This window comes from Nycticebus coucang, chromosome 8 (genome assembly GCF_027406575.1).
Source record: "Nycticebus coucang isolate mNycCou1 chromosome 8, mNycCou1.pri, whole genome shotgun sequence".
In the NCBI taxonomy this organism is placed as follows: Eukaryota; Metazoa; Chordata; class Mammalia; order Primates; family Lorisidae; genus Nycticebus; species Nycticebus coucang.
Window position 1 is genome coordinate 101,625,420 of NC_069787.1, and position 14,925 is coordinate 101,640,344.

A 14,925-nucleotide genomic window follows, 5' to 3' on the forward strand; every position below is an offset into this window, starting at 1 on the left:
TGTTCTACAAAGATGCCCCAAACACTAAATTAGTGAAACCTGAACTATTTATTGCTACCAGGGAAAACACAGGGTTAGCTTCCTGCATGTCTATGGCCACAACATTCTCATCAACTCAAATTATGTTTGCATCATATAGATTCATTTGTCCATATCCTTTTTATTTATTTATTTGCATTATTTAGTTTTTATTTCGTGATTATAAACCTAACTCTGTAATCCAGCTAGACATGGAGGGGAATAAGGAAATTATGAAACCCAAAGTACTGTAATGAGAGCACAAAGATCATAGGACATTACGAGCAAATGGGGTGGAGGAGTGCTCTCCTGAGTTACAGAAGGAATGGTCTGTTGGTTAAGATAAAACATTAAGTCAAATTTATTACAGCCATCCCCAGTCAGTAATGGTGATCTTGCTGGTCTTGCCATTCTTGGGGCCATAGCACTCCATGGCTTCCACAACACTCATGTCCTCTTTTACCTTGCCAAAGTCCATATGCTTGCCATCCAACCACTCAGTCTTGGTGGTGCAGATGAAACACTGGGAACCATTTGCATTGGGTCCAGCATTTGCCATGGACAAGAAGCCAGAACCTGTGTACTTCGGTATGAAATTTCATCATCGAATTTCTCCCTGTAGACAGACTTGCCACCAGTGCCATTATGGTGTGTGAAGTCACCACCCTGGCACATAAACCCTGGGATTTCAGGCACACTTATAATCAAATCTCTTCCCTCCAGTGCTCAGGGCACGAACGTTTTCTGCTGTCTTTGGACATTTGTCTGCAAACAGCTTCCAGGAGAACCGATTCAAGGGTTCACCATTGGTGGCAATATTGAAGAACACGGTGGAGTTGACTATGGTTGGGAACAGGAGACTATGGAAAGTGGCAATATCTGCAAAACCTCAATATCCTTTTAAAACAAGCCAACCTCATCAATTTTGAAAACTTGCTCTTCAATATAACCCTTTTCCTATATGAGAGTTAGCAGATGATTTAAAAATTCTCCTGTAGGCTCCTAATCTGCAGACTCTGCCTCACCTGAAAGTTCAACATTTTTCACATTGTGCTGTGTTTTGAAATGTATGCTACAGTGAGAAGGGTTTAACATTTTCCTGACGTAAGTAAACGACTGCATTTTCTTTGGCTTTCAGCCTCAACAACAATGCTGTAACGATGGTTTTTAAAAATATCCATTGTCATTCCATGAATCCACAAATGTAGCCACTTTATATCTTTTTCATAACTTCATCATGCACCATAAATGTTATTTTCGTACTTTCTGGAGAAGCTTCATATATAGATCAAAGAATTTCCTGTTCCTTTTTCTTGATTGCTGGTTCATTAGAATTGAATTTACAGGCAACGGCACTGTAATGCCTGCCTGGAGGAAACTCATCCAACACATGTATTTTCTACCTAAGGCATATCACAGCTTCTTGCACTCAGGAGCACTAGACCGCACTTTAACACTGTACTTGGAGGTCATTTAAAACAGAAAATCACCCCAAAGTCACCAGCTAACTAGACTGCACAAAAGATATTTGTTTACAATATGAGAGTTGAAATAGGAAGGCAGAGCATTGCCTTGTTCATCCTCTGCTGGGAATGTGGGTGTAGGGAGGCTCAAGTTTTCACCACTCTGCACATGTCTACAAATGACCAGGAGAGCACCACAAGTATTGATTTTGGGATTACAGACTCATTTTTAAGGAGTAGGTGAAATTCCAAATACAGAATCTGCAAATAATGAAAAGCAACTAAAAAAATCTAAAACAAAAAAGCAAAACCAAGCTGAGGTGGTTTTATAGGCAAGTCTATCAAGCTTTTCTGTAATATCAACCCCTCCAGAGAAAAGGGTAGGGGAAAAAGAACTAATCCCCCAATTCATTTTATGAGACTGGTATTACCTTGATACTAAATAAGATAAGGACAGTACAGGAAAGGAAAAGTACAGACCAGTAGCACTCAAGGAAATAAATTAAACATTTAAACAAAATACTAGAAATCTAAATCTAATGGCAAATAGAAAAAAACCAAGACATGATCATTAGCTTCATCCCAGAATGCATGACTGACAATGTTATAAAATTATTCATAAATTTCCCTATAGTAAGATTAAAGGGGGGAAGTATATGGTCATTATTCACATATTTTAAAAACATACAAAAATCATACATGTAGGTATGTTCAAAATACCTATTGGAAATATGATACAGTTTTGGGAAGGATTAGAAGGAACATTTACAATTAGGAATGGGAAAAGGATTCCTCCATGTGTGAGTTTCATCCATCATTTTACTAGAGGTCCTGGTTCACACATTAAGAAAGACCAGAAAAAGAACATGTAGATAAAATAGTTGTAAAGGAAGAAAGGAAAATTATTATTTGAGAGTCATGTGATTATCTACATGGAAACATTAGAATTAATATGATGGATGGTTGCTAGACAGAAGGTCAATGTACAAAAATTAAATGCATTCCTATTTACCAGAAATGAATAGTCAGAAAATACAATTTCAAAAATACCATTTGCAGTAGCAACAACAACAAAAATGTAAGGTACAAAAGAATAAATCTCAGAATGAATGTTTGTGACCTTTCTGAAGAAATTATTAAACTTTATTGAAAGACATTGAAAGGTTCCTAAATAAATGGAGTAATATATCACATTTGTGGATAGGAAAGCCCAATAGCATAAATATAAATTCTCCCTAAAGTATTCTATAAATCAAAATATTTATAGGGTTTATTTTGGAATTTGCCAACCTGATTGTTAAGTTTACATGAAAGGACATTCATCCCGGATGATGGGATAAGAATGGGCCAAGAATAGTCAAGCTGATTTTTTTTTTTTAAATTAATATTAAATCATAGCTGTGTACGTTAATGAGATCATGGGGCACCATACACTGGTTTTATAAACAGTGTGACACATTTTCGTCACACTGGTTAACATAGCCTTCCTGGCATTTTCTTAGTTATTGTATTAAGACAATTATATTCTACATTTACTAAGTTTAACATGTACCCTTGTAAGATGCACCACAGGCGTAATCCCACCAATCACCCTCCCTCCCCTCCCTCCTCCCTCTCCCTCCCTCTCCTTCTTCCCCATATTCTTAGGTTATAATTGGGATATAGCTTTCATATGAAAGCCATAAATTAGTTTCATAGTAGGGCTGAGTACACTGGATACTTTTTCTTCCATTCTTGAGATACTTTACCAAAAAGAATATGTTCCAGCTCCATCCATGTAAACATGAAAAAGGTAAAGTCTCCATCTTTCTTTAAGGCTGCATAATATTCCATGGTGTACATATACCACAATTTATTAATCCATTCATGGATTGATGGGCACTTGGGCTTTTCCCATGACTTAGCAATTGTGAATTGGGCTGCAATAAACATTCTGGTAAAAATATCTTTGTTATAATGTGATTTTTGGTCTTCTGGGTATAAACCTAGTAGAGGAATTATAGGATTGAATGGCAGATCTATTTTTAGATCTCTAAGTGTTCTCCAAACATCTTTCCGAAAGGAATGTATTAATTTGCATTCCCACCAGCAGTGTAGAAGTGTTCCCTTTTCTCCACATCCACGCCAACATCTCTGGTCTTGGGATTTTGTGATATGGGCTAATCTTACTGGAGTTAGATGGTATCTCAAGGTAGTTTTGATTTGCATTTCTCTGACGATTAAAGATGATGAGCATTTTTTCATATGTGTGTAGTCCGTGCTCCTGTCTTCTTCAGAGAAGTTTCTCTTCAAGTCCCTTGCCCAGCCTGTGATGGGATCACTTGTTCTTTTCTTGCTTATACGTTTGAGTTCTCTGTGGATTCTGGTTATCAAACCTTTGTCGGAGACATAACCTGCAAATATCTTCTCCCATTCTGAGGGCTGTTTGCTTGCTTTACTTACTGTGTTCTTGGCTGTGCAGAAGCTTTTTAGTTTGATCATGTCCCAGTAGTGTATTTTTGAAGCTGCTTCAATTGCCCAGACCGATATCTTCAAGGGTTTTTCCTGCACTCTCTTCTAGTATTTTTATAGTTTCGTGTCTTAAGTTTAAATCTTTAATCCAGTGAGAGTCTACCTTAGTTAATGGTGAAAGTTGTGGGTCCAGTTTCAGTCTTCTACAGGTTACCAGCCAATTCACCCAGCACTATTTGTTAAATAGGGAATCTTTTCCCCACTGGATGTTTCTAATTGGCTTGTCAAAGATCAAATAACGGGAAGTAGCTGGGTTCATCTCTTGGTTCTCTATTCTGTTCCAGACATCTACTTCTCTGTTTTTGTGCCAGTACCATGCTGTTTAAATCACTTTCAGTGATTACCAGTCTGAGGTCTGGTAGTGTGATTCCTCCTGTTTTGTTTTTATTTATGAGTAATGTCTTGGCTATTCGAGGTTTTTTCTGATTCCACATAAAACGAAGTATTATTTTTTCAAGACCTTTAAAGTATGATGGTGGAGCTTTAATAGGGCTTGCATTAAAATTGTATATTGCTTTGGGTAGTATGGACATTTTAACAATGTTGATTCTTCCCAGCCATGAGCATGGTATGTTTTTCCATTTGTTAACGTTTTCAGCTATTTCTTTTCGTAGGGTTTCATAGTTCTCTTTATAGAGATCTTTCACGTCCTTTGTTAGATAAATTCCCAAGTATTTCATCTTCTTTGGCACTACTGTGAATGGAATAGAGTCCTTAACTGTTTTTTCAGCTTGACTATTGTTGGTATATATAAAGGCTACCGATTTATGAATGTTGATTTTGTAACCTGAGATGCTGCTGTATTCCTTGATCACTTCTAAGAGTTTTATAGTAGAATCCCTGGTGTTTTCCAGATATACAATCATATCATCTGCGAAGAGCGAAAGTTTTGTCTCTTCTGACCCTATATGGATACCCTTGATCACCTTTTCTTCCCTAATTGCTATGGCTAAAACTTCCATTACAATGTTAAAGAGCAGTGGAGACAATGGGCAGCCTTGTCTGGTTCCTGATTTGAGTGGAAATGATTTCAATTTAACTCCATTCAATACGATATTGGCTGTGGGTTTGCTGTAGATGGCCTCTATCAGTTTAAGAAATGTCCCTTCTAGACCAATTTTCTTAAGCATTCTGATCATGAAGGGCTGCTGGATATTATCAAAAGCTTTTTCTGCATCAATTGAGACAACATATGGTCTTTGTTTTTTAATTTGTTTATGTGCTGAATTATACTTATAGATTTACGGATATTAAACCAGCCTTGAGACCCTGGGATAAAACTGACTTGATCATGATGTATAATTTGTTTGAAGTGTTGCCAGATTCTATTTGTTAGGATCTTGTTGAATATTTTTGCATCTATATTCATTAGTGATATTGGTTGATAATTTTCTTTTCTTGTTGGGTCTTTTCCTGGTTTGGGGATCAGGGTGATGTTTGCTTCATAGAACGTGTTGGGTAGTCTTCCTTCTTTTTCTACCTTTTGGAACAGGTTGAGTAATACAGGTACTAGTTCCTCTTTAAAGGTTTGGTAGAATTCTGACGTGAAGCCATCTGGACCCAGGCTTTTCTTTTTAGGGAGATTCCGTATGGTTGATACTATTTCAGAACTTGATATTGTCCTATTCAACATTTCCACTTGATTCTGGCTAAGTCTTGGAAGGTGACGTGCTTCCAAATATTGGTCAGTTTCCTTCAGATTTTCATATTTCTGAGAATAAAGTTTCTTGTAATATTCATTAAGGACTTTTTGAATTTCTAAGGAGTCTGTTGTTATTTCGTCTTTGTCGTTTGTGATTGATGAGATTAGAGATTTTTACTCTTTTTTTCCTGGTTAGGTTAGCCAAAGGCTTATCTATTTTATTGACCTTTTCAAAGAACCCACTTTTTGATTTATTGATCTATTGTATAATTATTTTGTTTTCAATTTCATTTAATTTTGCTCTAATTTTGGTTATTTCTTTTCTTCTACTAGGTTTGAGGTTGGAATGTTCTTGTTTTTTCCAGTTGCTTGAAATGTCCCATTAAGTTGTAAACTTCCTCTCTTTCCATTCTCTTGAGGAAGGTTTGCAGTGCTATAAATTTCCGTCTTAGGACTGCCTTTGTGGTATCCCAGAGGTTCTGATAATTCGTATCTTCATTGTCATTTTGTTCCAAAAATTTGGCAATTTCCTTCTTGATCTCACCTCTGACCTAGCTATCATTCAGCATAAGGTTATTTAACTTCCATGTTTTTGTGTGAGTATGCAGATTCCTGTTGTTTTGAGTTCAACTTTTATTTCATGGTGGTCCGAGAGGATGCAAGGAATAATTTTTTTTTTCAAGGAATAATTTCTATTCCTTTAAATTTACTGAGGTTAGACTTGTGACCTATGATGTGATCGATTTTGAAGTATGTTCCATGAGCAGATGAGAAGTATGTGTATTCAGTTTTGTTGGGATGAAATGTTGTGTAGATGTCTGCTAAATACAAATGTTGGATGGTTAGGTTTAAATCTAAAATTTCTTTGCTCAGCTTCTTATTGGAGAATCTATCCAACACTGCTAAAGGAGTGTTGAAATCTCTGACTATTATGGAGCTGCAGTAAATCAAGTTGCTCATGTCTGTTAGAGTTTCTCTTATAAATTGAGTCACATTCTGGCCGGGTGCATAAATATTCATGATTGAAATCTCATCATATTGAGTATTACCCTCAACAAATATGAAGTGACCATTCTTATCCTTCCTTACTTTTGTTGGTTTGAAGCCTATTGTGTCTGCAAATAGAATTGCAACACCTGCTTTTTTCTGGCTACCATTTGCCTGAAATATGGACGACCATCCTTTCACCCTGAGTCTATATTTATCGTTTAGGGTAAGATGTGACTATTGTATGCAGCAAATATCTGGCCTGAGTTTTTGTATCCAATCAGCTAACCTGTGCCTGTTTAGAGGACAGTTTAAGCTGTTCACATTAATGGAGAATATTGATAAGTGTGGTAAAATTTCGGGTATCGAGATTTTCGAAAGTCCAGTGGATACTTTTAGTCCTTTTGCCACTGTGGAAGTTGGAGTTTGATTAAAAGTTCCTGAGTGAGTTTATTTTTGTGGTAGAGGATTGTGCTGGTCATTATGGAGGATAGGTCTGAGAATATCCTGATGAGCTGGATTGGTTATGGCAAATTTCTTCAACATATGAATATCATTAAAGTATTTAATTTCTCCATCATAAATGAAACTCAGTTTAGCTGGATACAGCATCTGGGGTTGAAAGTTATTTTGTTTTAGGAGATTAAAAGTCAATGACTATCCTCTTCTGGCTTGAAAAGTTTCAGCAGAGAGATGTGCAGTCATTCTAATATTCTTCCCTTTCTAGGTAATGAATTTCTTATGTCTGGCTGCTTTCAGAATTTTCTCTTTCATATTAACACTAGTGAAGTTAATTATGATATGCCTGGGGGATGTCTTATTCGGATTGAGTCGTGCTGGGGTTCTGAAGCTGTCTGCTGTCTGAATTTCAGAATCTCTAGGCATGTCTGGAAAATTCTCTTTCATAATTTCATGGAGAAGGGCCTCTGTGCTTTGCAAGGCCATTTCATCACTTTCAGGGATTCCAATGAGGTGGATATTAGCCTTCTTCAAATTATCCCAGAGCTCTCTGAGAGAATGATCCATTTTTGCTCTCCATTTCTTTTCCTCTTTGAGAGTTTGGGAGCATTCAAAAGCTTTGTCTTCAATGTCAGAAATCCTTTCTTTTGCTTGCTCCACTCTGTTACTGAGGGATTCTACTGTATTTTTCAGATCTTTGAGGGCTGCTAATTCTTGCTTCAGTGCATCAAAATCTTTTATGGTTTTGTCTTTAAATTCATTAAATTCTTGAGAGAACTTTTGAATTTCTCTTTGAATTTGTAATTCTGACTTTTGAATTGCTCTTCGAATTTCTACTTCCAAATTTTCCTCCATTGTATTAATCTTGTTTGCAGTCCAAATTCTGAATTCGATTTCTGACATCTTGGCCAGCTGTTTATGAATGGGATCTTCAGTTACATCTGCCATATCTTTCCTTGGGGGGTTGATCTATTCTGGTTATTCATGTTACCAGAATTTTTCCACTGATTCTGCCCCATGATTATTTTACACCGTTTGACTTTTCCCCTGGAACTTTGCTGAGGACCCGTACAGCACTATGGCCTGAGAAACTGGGGATGTATTTGGTGTCGTAGGGATAAGTGGTTCTGTCTTGTTTTCAGCTGGTTTCTGTTCGACCCTAGTGAAACAGTTACAGTGGGTTGAAGTCTCAGCTGTGGAGAAATACCAGCAATTAAGTCACCCTGCCCCCCATAGGCAAAAATTGGAAAAGGAAAATCAAACCTTCCTGCAACCACACACCCAGAGCACCACTTGAATAGTCCTCTGGCCATTGGCTCAGTTCAAAAGGTCCAAATCAATTGTCTCAGTAAGCATCTGTCTCAGGTGTGAGAGTTTCAAAGTTTTCTGGGAACTGGATCGCAGGGTTCTGGTGACAACTCAAATATGACTTGCTTTGGTGCTCCGTGAAGTCAGGAGGACCCACCCAGCAAATAGAATAGTCTGGGAATATTGATGCCTCCTTCCCCACCTTGCACCTCTGTCATACCCAGTCACTGATAGCCCTGCAGGGCTGTGACTTAGTTGCCTCCTGTGAACAGATACTCCAGGGGTTTGTACTTGCCTGAATCACAAGGAAATCTGTATCTGCTCAGCCACACCGCTGCTCTCTGCCTCTGTCCAGCAGGGGGTGTGAGGCCCGACAACCTCGGGCGCTTGATGGAGGTGGGGGGGTGTTCACTCAGTTCCAGCCCCACCCCTGATTGATGTTACTGAAAGAACAGAACAACTTTGTTGGAATTTGTTTCTGTCCCTGCTAAATTCCTCTGCAGAAGAGAAGCTCTTTTGAGTTCCCAGAACCTGTGCCTCAGGCCCTATCTTTACTCCTGCAGGTTTGTATTTGTAGCACAGTCAGCTCTAGCCTCCTGCCTTCCTTTGTGGATAGGCTGATGATCCCCCGAGGGCCGGGTGTGTGTTAGGCTCAGTATAGCGGTCCTCTGGGTCAGCCCCGCCCTGGGAATTTCTCGGCTCTGTGCGTGTGTTTTCTAGTCCCCACGCTCCACCCAGGCTGGTACTGCCACAGGCAAACCTGTTACTCATGAGGCCTGTGTTTCGGTCCCAGATCTGTTCCACAGTGGTTGCCATCTGAGAAGATGCCCGGGCTCCTCTGGTTGCCCAGGGAGACAGGGGTTGTGGCTTTGGAATATCTGGGGGTGGGCTGTATTGTTGCCAAAAACGGCTGCTGTTCTGCACCTCAGGGCACTGCTGCTCTGGTCTGGTTCCCTCTCAGCTGACTGTCATCTCCTTACTCCCGTGCCACAGAATCAGCAATGACCAGCTGCAGTCCAGGCCCTGTCCACACCCCTTGAGAAATCACCCAAGAATCTGGACTCCTGGGGGACAGGCCTCCAGACCTCAGAGTGAGAGTGGCGGGGAGTGCTGGGAGCTCAGAATTGCATGTTGAAACACCAAACTCATTGAGACCAAATGAGCAAATAAACAGATAAAAAGGCTACCAGACACAGAAGCCCACAGATGCACAATCAGAAACACATAGACATACAGACAAGAACAGCAACAAACAAACAACTACAATAAAAATAATGATAATCATAATAATTGAGAAAAAAGGATAAAAAACATAGAAACAAAATGAACAAACAAACAAAAAATTCTCTAGAAATCTGATGTTAGCACTCTTTGAAACCACAGGAAGGGAAGAAGCGGAAGAGCGAAGGGAGAAAAAAAGTGGTGTTCATGAAAATGTTAAAAAAGAAGAAAGAAAAAAATTAAATATAGAAAAAATAAAAAGAAAAAAATATAAAAAATTAACAAAAATTAACGATAGTTCCTCCAAGAAAATCATGAGAAAAAAAGGTACCAACCACAAAAATATTATTCTTGTATATATGTAGCAATATACATCTCTATATATGACATGGGGATCACCTTTTGTAGGAATATATTTATAATGCAATATACTTTCTGGACACCAGGTGGCTCTGTGAGTGGTTCCCAGGCTTATACCTGATTCACAGTTTCTACTGTTACCACGCTAACCACCCTACCTGGCTGATCACCATTTTGGAGTTTCTGTAAAAGTTTTTTTTACCTAATTGTTGTGGAACCTCAGCTACTCTGTTCCAGACAGCACTCCTATCCGACCTCCCAACTCAGTGCAGGAGTCTATGCTTCACAAATCTTCCACTCTGCTCCCACGTTATCCTGCAAACTGGCAACTGCAATCGGCTGTGGGGGAGGGTGCTGGCTGCTGCTGGGTCGCTGCCACTGCAGCTACGGCATGGAAACCTTATACTCAGTTTTGTGGCTCAGAGTGTCACTTTTGAATCTGGAATTTGAGTTCAGTCACCCGCCAGTTTGCCGTGCAGCCTGAACTGCCAGCCCACACCAATATTCCCCACCAGGAATGGTCCGGTCTATTTTATCACTCCTGTTGTTCTGGGGGAAGGTGCCCGCCATTTCAGACAATTCAAAATGTCTGTTTCCCGGGCGGGATCTCTTCCTTTCAATTTTCCATCGGGTTGCTTAGTTCCTTGTGATTCTGAGTGGGTCCCCTTTCGGGTGCCAAACTCTGCTCAGGAATAAATTTTTGTCAGTTGGGTTTTGCCTGGAATTGCAAACTGCTGTCCTCCTTGAGAGAGGGGTCTGCCAGCCAACACGGCCAAGCAGGGAAAATTTCTACAACAGAGTCCGTGGTTTTAAATTACACCTCATATACAGCAATCTGCCAATTCACTGCGCATCTCCGGCTGTCTGTCCACACCGATAATCCATGTGGGGAAAAGGTCCAGACCCCCCTTCCTCTCACCTGATGACTTGGGAGAGGTGGGCTACAGCATGATCCTGTCCGCCATCATGCTCTGCCCAGCAGTCAAGCTGATTTTAAGAAAGAATAAGAAGTGGCAACTCAACCTAGCAGATAACAAAAAAATCTAAAAAGTTGCAGTTAAAAATGTAGGGCTGGACAAACAGACCAGTGGAACATAAAGCTTAGAAATAGAGCCACCCCTCTATGGGAGACTTGGTTTATGACAGAAATGACATTGCTGATCAATGGAAAAAGGAAAGGCTTTTAAATTAATAATATGGGGTAAATTGTTATTCAAATAGAAACAAAATAAAATTGAATTTCTACTTGACAATATAATCAAAACCTACTCTGGGTGAATTTAAAACAAAAATGAAAAGCACATAAAAAATTTTACAGAAGACATAGAGAAATTTGTATGGTCTTAGACCTAGGAAGGATTTCTTCTGCAAAATAAAACAAGCACAAAGTCTAACAGAAAAGATTGGTGATTTCAGCTTTATGACAATTGAAAAACTTGGCTTGTGATTATCAAAATGATCTGATAAGCCAGAGAAGATATTTGTAACATACTCGACGGATAAAGGATTCATACCCAGACCATATCAATGACTTCCACAAAAAAGAGGAAGGTAAATGGACAGTGACTATATGAAAAGATGCTCAACCCTACTGGTAGTCAATCAGACTATTATCTCTTGTTGCCTGATAAACTATATAAAACTTAATGGCTTAACAAAACCATTATTTTGCTAATTTTTACAACTCTGTGGGTTAGAAATTTGGGAAGGACCTAGTGAGGACAGCTTATCTCTGCTCCACACGTTGTCTGCCTGACACCTCAAGGTGCAATATGGCTTCTTTGCTCCCACGTTCAGCAGCTTAACCTGGATGATTAGCAGTTATGGGAAACCTGTTATGGAATGGCTCAGTGGGGCTGTTATGACTGGGGGGCTTCTCTTCTCAGAGGTTCTGGCCAGGTTTCCCCACTCTCCTCTGTGCAGTCCCAGGGCCACTTCTCCTATACTGTTCCACCTGGCTTCTCATCATAGTACGTGGACATCTTACTTCGACTTGGGACTCCCAAAGACACGGAAGTAGAAGTAGAAGATAGATGGCTTTCTCAAGGCTTAGGCCCAGCTCTGTCCCTATGTTATTTCTGCAAAATTCTTTTGGTTAAGGCCAACAGGAACAGCCTCAGTTCAAGCAGAGGGGTTTACATTAGGGCAAGAATGTTGGGAGGTGTAGTTCATTGAAGATCACCAAATTAGCAGTCTACCACACAAAAAATACAAACATAAATTGTAATTAGGTGATAAAATTTCACAACATCAAGTTGCCAAAATTAAAAAGAATATTAAGAATTATTGAGGATGGGGCGGTGCCTGTGGCTCAGTGAGTAGGGCACCGGCCCCATATGCCGAGGGTGGCGGGTTCAAACCCAGCCCCGGCCAAACTGCAACCAAAAAATAGCCGGGCATTGTGGCGGGCGCCTGTAGTCCCAGCTACTCCGGAGGCTGAGGCAAGAGAATCGCTTAAGTCCAGGAGTTGGAGGTTGCTGTGAGCCGTGTGATGCCACGGCACTCTACCCGAGGGCGGTACAGTGAGACTCTGTCTCTACAAAAAAAAAAAAATAAAAAAAATAAAAAAATAAAAAAAAAAGAATTATTGAGGATGTAGAGTAGTTGGAACACTTGGGCCCCATTGCTGTGAATATAAGTTGGTTCAGACATTTGACAAGCGACTCTAAATTTGAAGAGAAATGTACCCTATGACTCATCAAACTCTACCCCTAAAACATCAAGAATCTTATATACATATACCAGGAGATTAGAAATGTTCATAGTAGCATATTTATAATAGCAAACATCTGGAAACAATCTATGTGTTCATCAACAGAAAAAGTGATTCTGTGCTTTACTTCCTGTAAAATTGTAAAGTTAATGAGCTAGTTACACCCATTAACAGGGATGACTCTCATGACATACTGTTGAGGAAAGACAACAATTTGCAGGATACATATTACAATATGAGACATACACACTTTAAAAACATGCAAAGCAATACTATAGTTTGTTAAAGGATATAAATGTGCATAGTGAAACTAAATCATAACGACTATATACACAAAATCCAGGTTGTGGTTATAAGGCCAGGCACTCAGAAAGAGGTACAAATGTTGTACAAAAAATACACTAAGTATCTCAGCAGCTGGGTGAGAGATTTTTTAACACGTTTCAAGTGTTAGACAATGCCCGTCACCTCTTGCTGACAGATGAGGAAGCTGGTGTACCTGTTTATCTTCCTTTTCCTCCTGGAGAGGAAGGTAAGAAGCACCTCCTAGCTGCCTCACTGGACTTTGCCCTCTGTCTTCCACTTGCCTGAAGATTGCTGTCTCCTGGGCTGATGATGCTCAGATTCCCAGGTTACTCTTGGGACGTCTCCAATCCTCCCAGCTCTGGGTGCTCTTGGTGCACAGACCAAGAGCACCTTCCTGCAGGGGTGGCCTCTATCTTGCTCTTTTGTCTTCCCTTTAGCTGTTGTGTTTTGGGAGGTGGAAGAGGAACACAGATCCTTTCTCCCCTTTCCTATCCTACATCCAGACCTTAGCTCCTGACAGAGTGAGGTCTGCTTACCAGCAGCCTGAATGCCTCCTGAGAGCTCTGGATCCCCAGGTTATTCCTTGGCATATTAATGGTGACAAATGCTGCTTTAGAACTCAAAGCCAAGGATTTCTCCTTTGCTTTCTGGTCCTTTCAAGCTGACTTTCTGAGAGAAGTGAGGGCCAACCTCAGGGAAGAGGTTCAGATGGGTTCCCTTTAGAGATCAGGGAGTTTGGTGGTGGAGGGCTGTGCACATAATTTAATATTGATGACATCTTCCCATCACATTTGTTCCTTTCACCTTATTATTTTTGAGAACCTTGCCAAAGTCCATTGCCAGTTTCATTTTTAGCATAGCAAGTTTTTTTTTTTTTAAGACAGAGTCTCACTATGTCATGCTGGGTAGAGTGCTGTGGCATGATAGCTCACAGCAACCTCAAACTCTTTGGGCTTAAACGATTCTCTTGCCTCAGCCTCCCAAGTAGCTGGGACTACAGGCACCCGCCACAATGCCCAGCTATTTTTTGGTTGTAGTTGTCATTGGTTGGCAGGCTGAGGCTGGATTCGAACCCGCCAGCTCCAGTGTATGTGGCTGGTGCCCTAGCTGCTGAGCTACAAGTGCCGAGCCAGCATAGCAAGATTTAACAATCATTTTTTTCCTTTTTTTGTGTGTGTGGTTTTTATAACTTTATTTGATGTGTCTGGAATCACCAGTTAGTTCTCATCCACGTTGACTGTCTATAGATATTTGAAAGTGGTAACAGGTACATAGGTAACCACAGTATAGAGCTTGTTTGGTGAATCTTCATCTTTACTATGTTTTCTGGACCACTGCACACGGATACGGTATGGGACATTCCTTATGCCTTTGGCCCAGACAGCTTTGTTGAGCCTGGTATCAATGTGCACATCTGGAGTCCCCATCTCTTTCATGGCAAATTTCCAGATCTTTCTGAGTGCCCGGGAGGCAGGCTTCTTGAAGCCCACTCAATGGATGTGCTTGTGAATGTTGATGGTGTATTCTCGAGTCACCACCTCGTTGACGGCAGATCCGCCCTTCTTCTTCTCACCACCCTTTTCTGTGGGAGCCATTCTGCTGGGACCAACTTGGAAAGCTAATAATCATTTCTTCTGTGGTTTTTGCCTTTGATCCATGCTTAGGAAGGCTTCACCACCAAATGATTTTTTTTAAACATTTACTTCATTTTCCCCCAATTGTATCATGGCTTCATGTTTTCATTAAGCTCATCTAAATACTTGCAGGTGTTTGTGTCTGTTTCTGGGACTGTTTGCTCTCTTCTGCCTTTCTAGACCCCCAGAGGCTCGATTTTACCTTGTGTTCTGATGGGATACACCCCACTGCAGTGCAGTTTTAGCTTGACTTCATCTCTTCCTTAATTAAGATAATAGGGGGCTTAGAGCATGATGGTCTTC

The 14,925-nt window shown here is 40.2% G+C and overlaps 1 pseudogene; it reads right to left on the reverse strand.

The window, feature by feature from the left end:
• Nucleotides 1-382: 382 nt before the first annotated feature.
• On the reverse strand, nucleotides 383-14,424 carry LOC128591414 (peptidyl-prolyl cis-trans isomerase A-like; annotated as a pseudogene).
• Nucleotides 14,425-14,925: the final 501 nt, after the last annotated feature.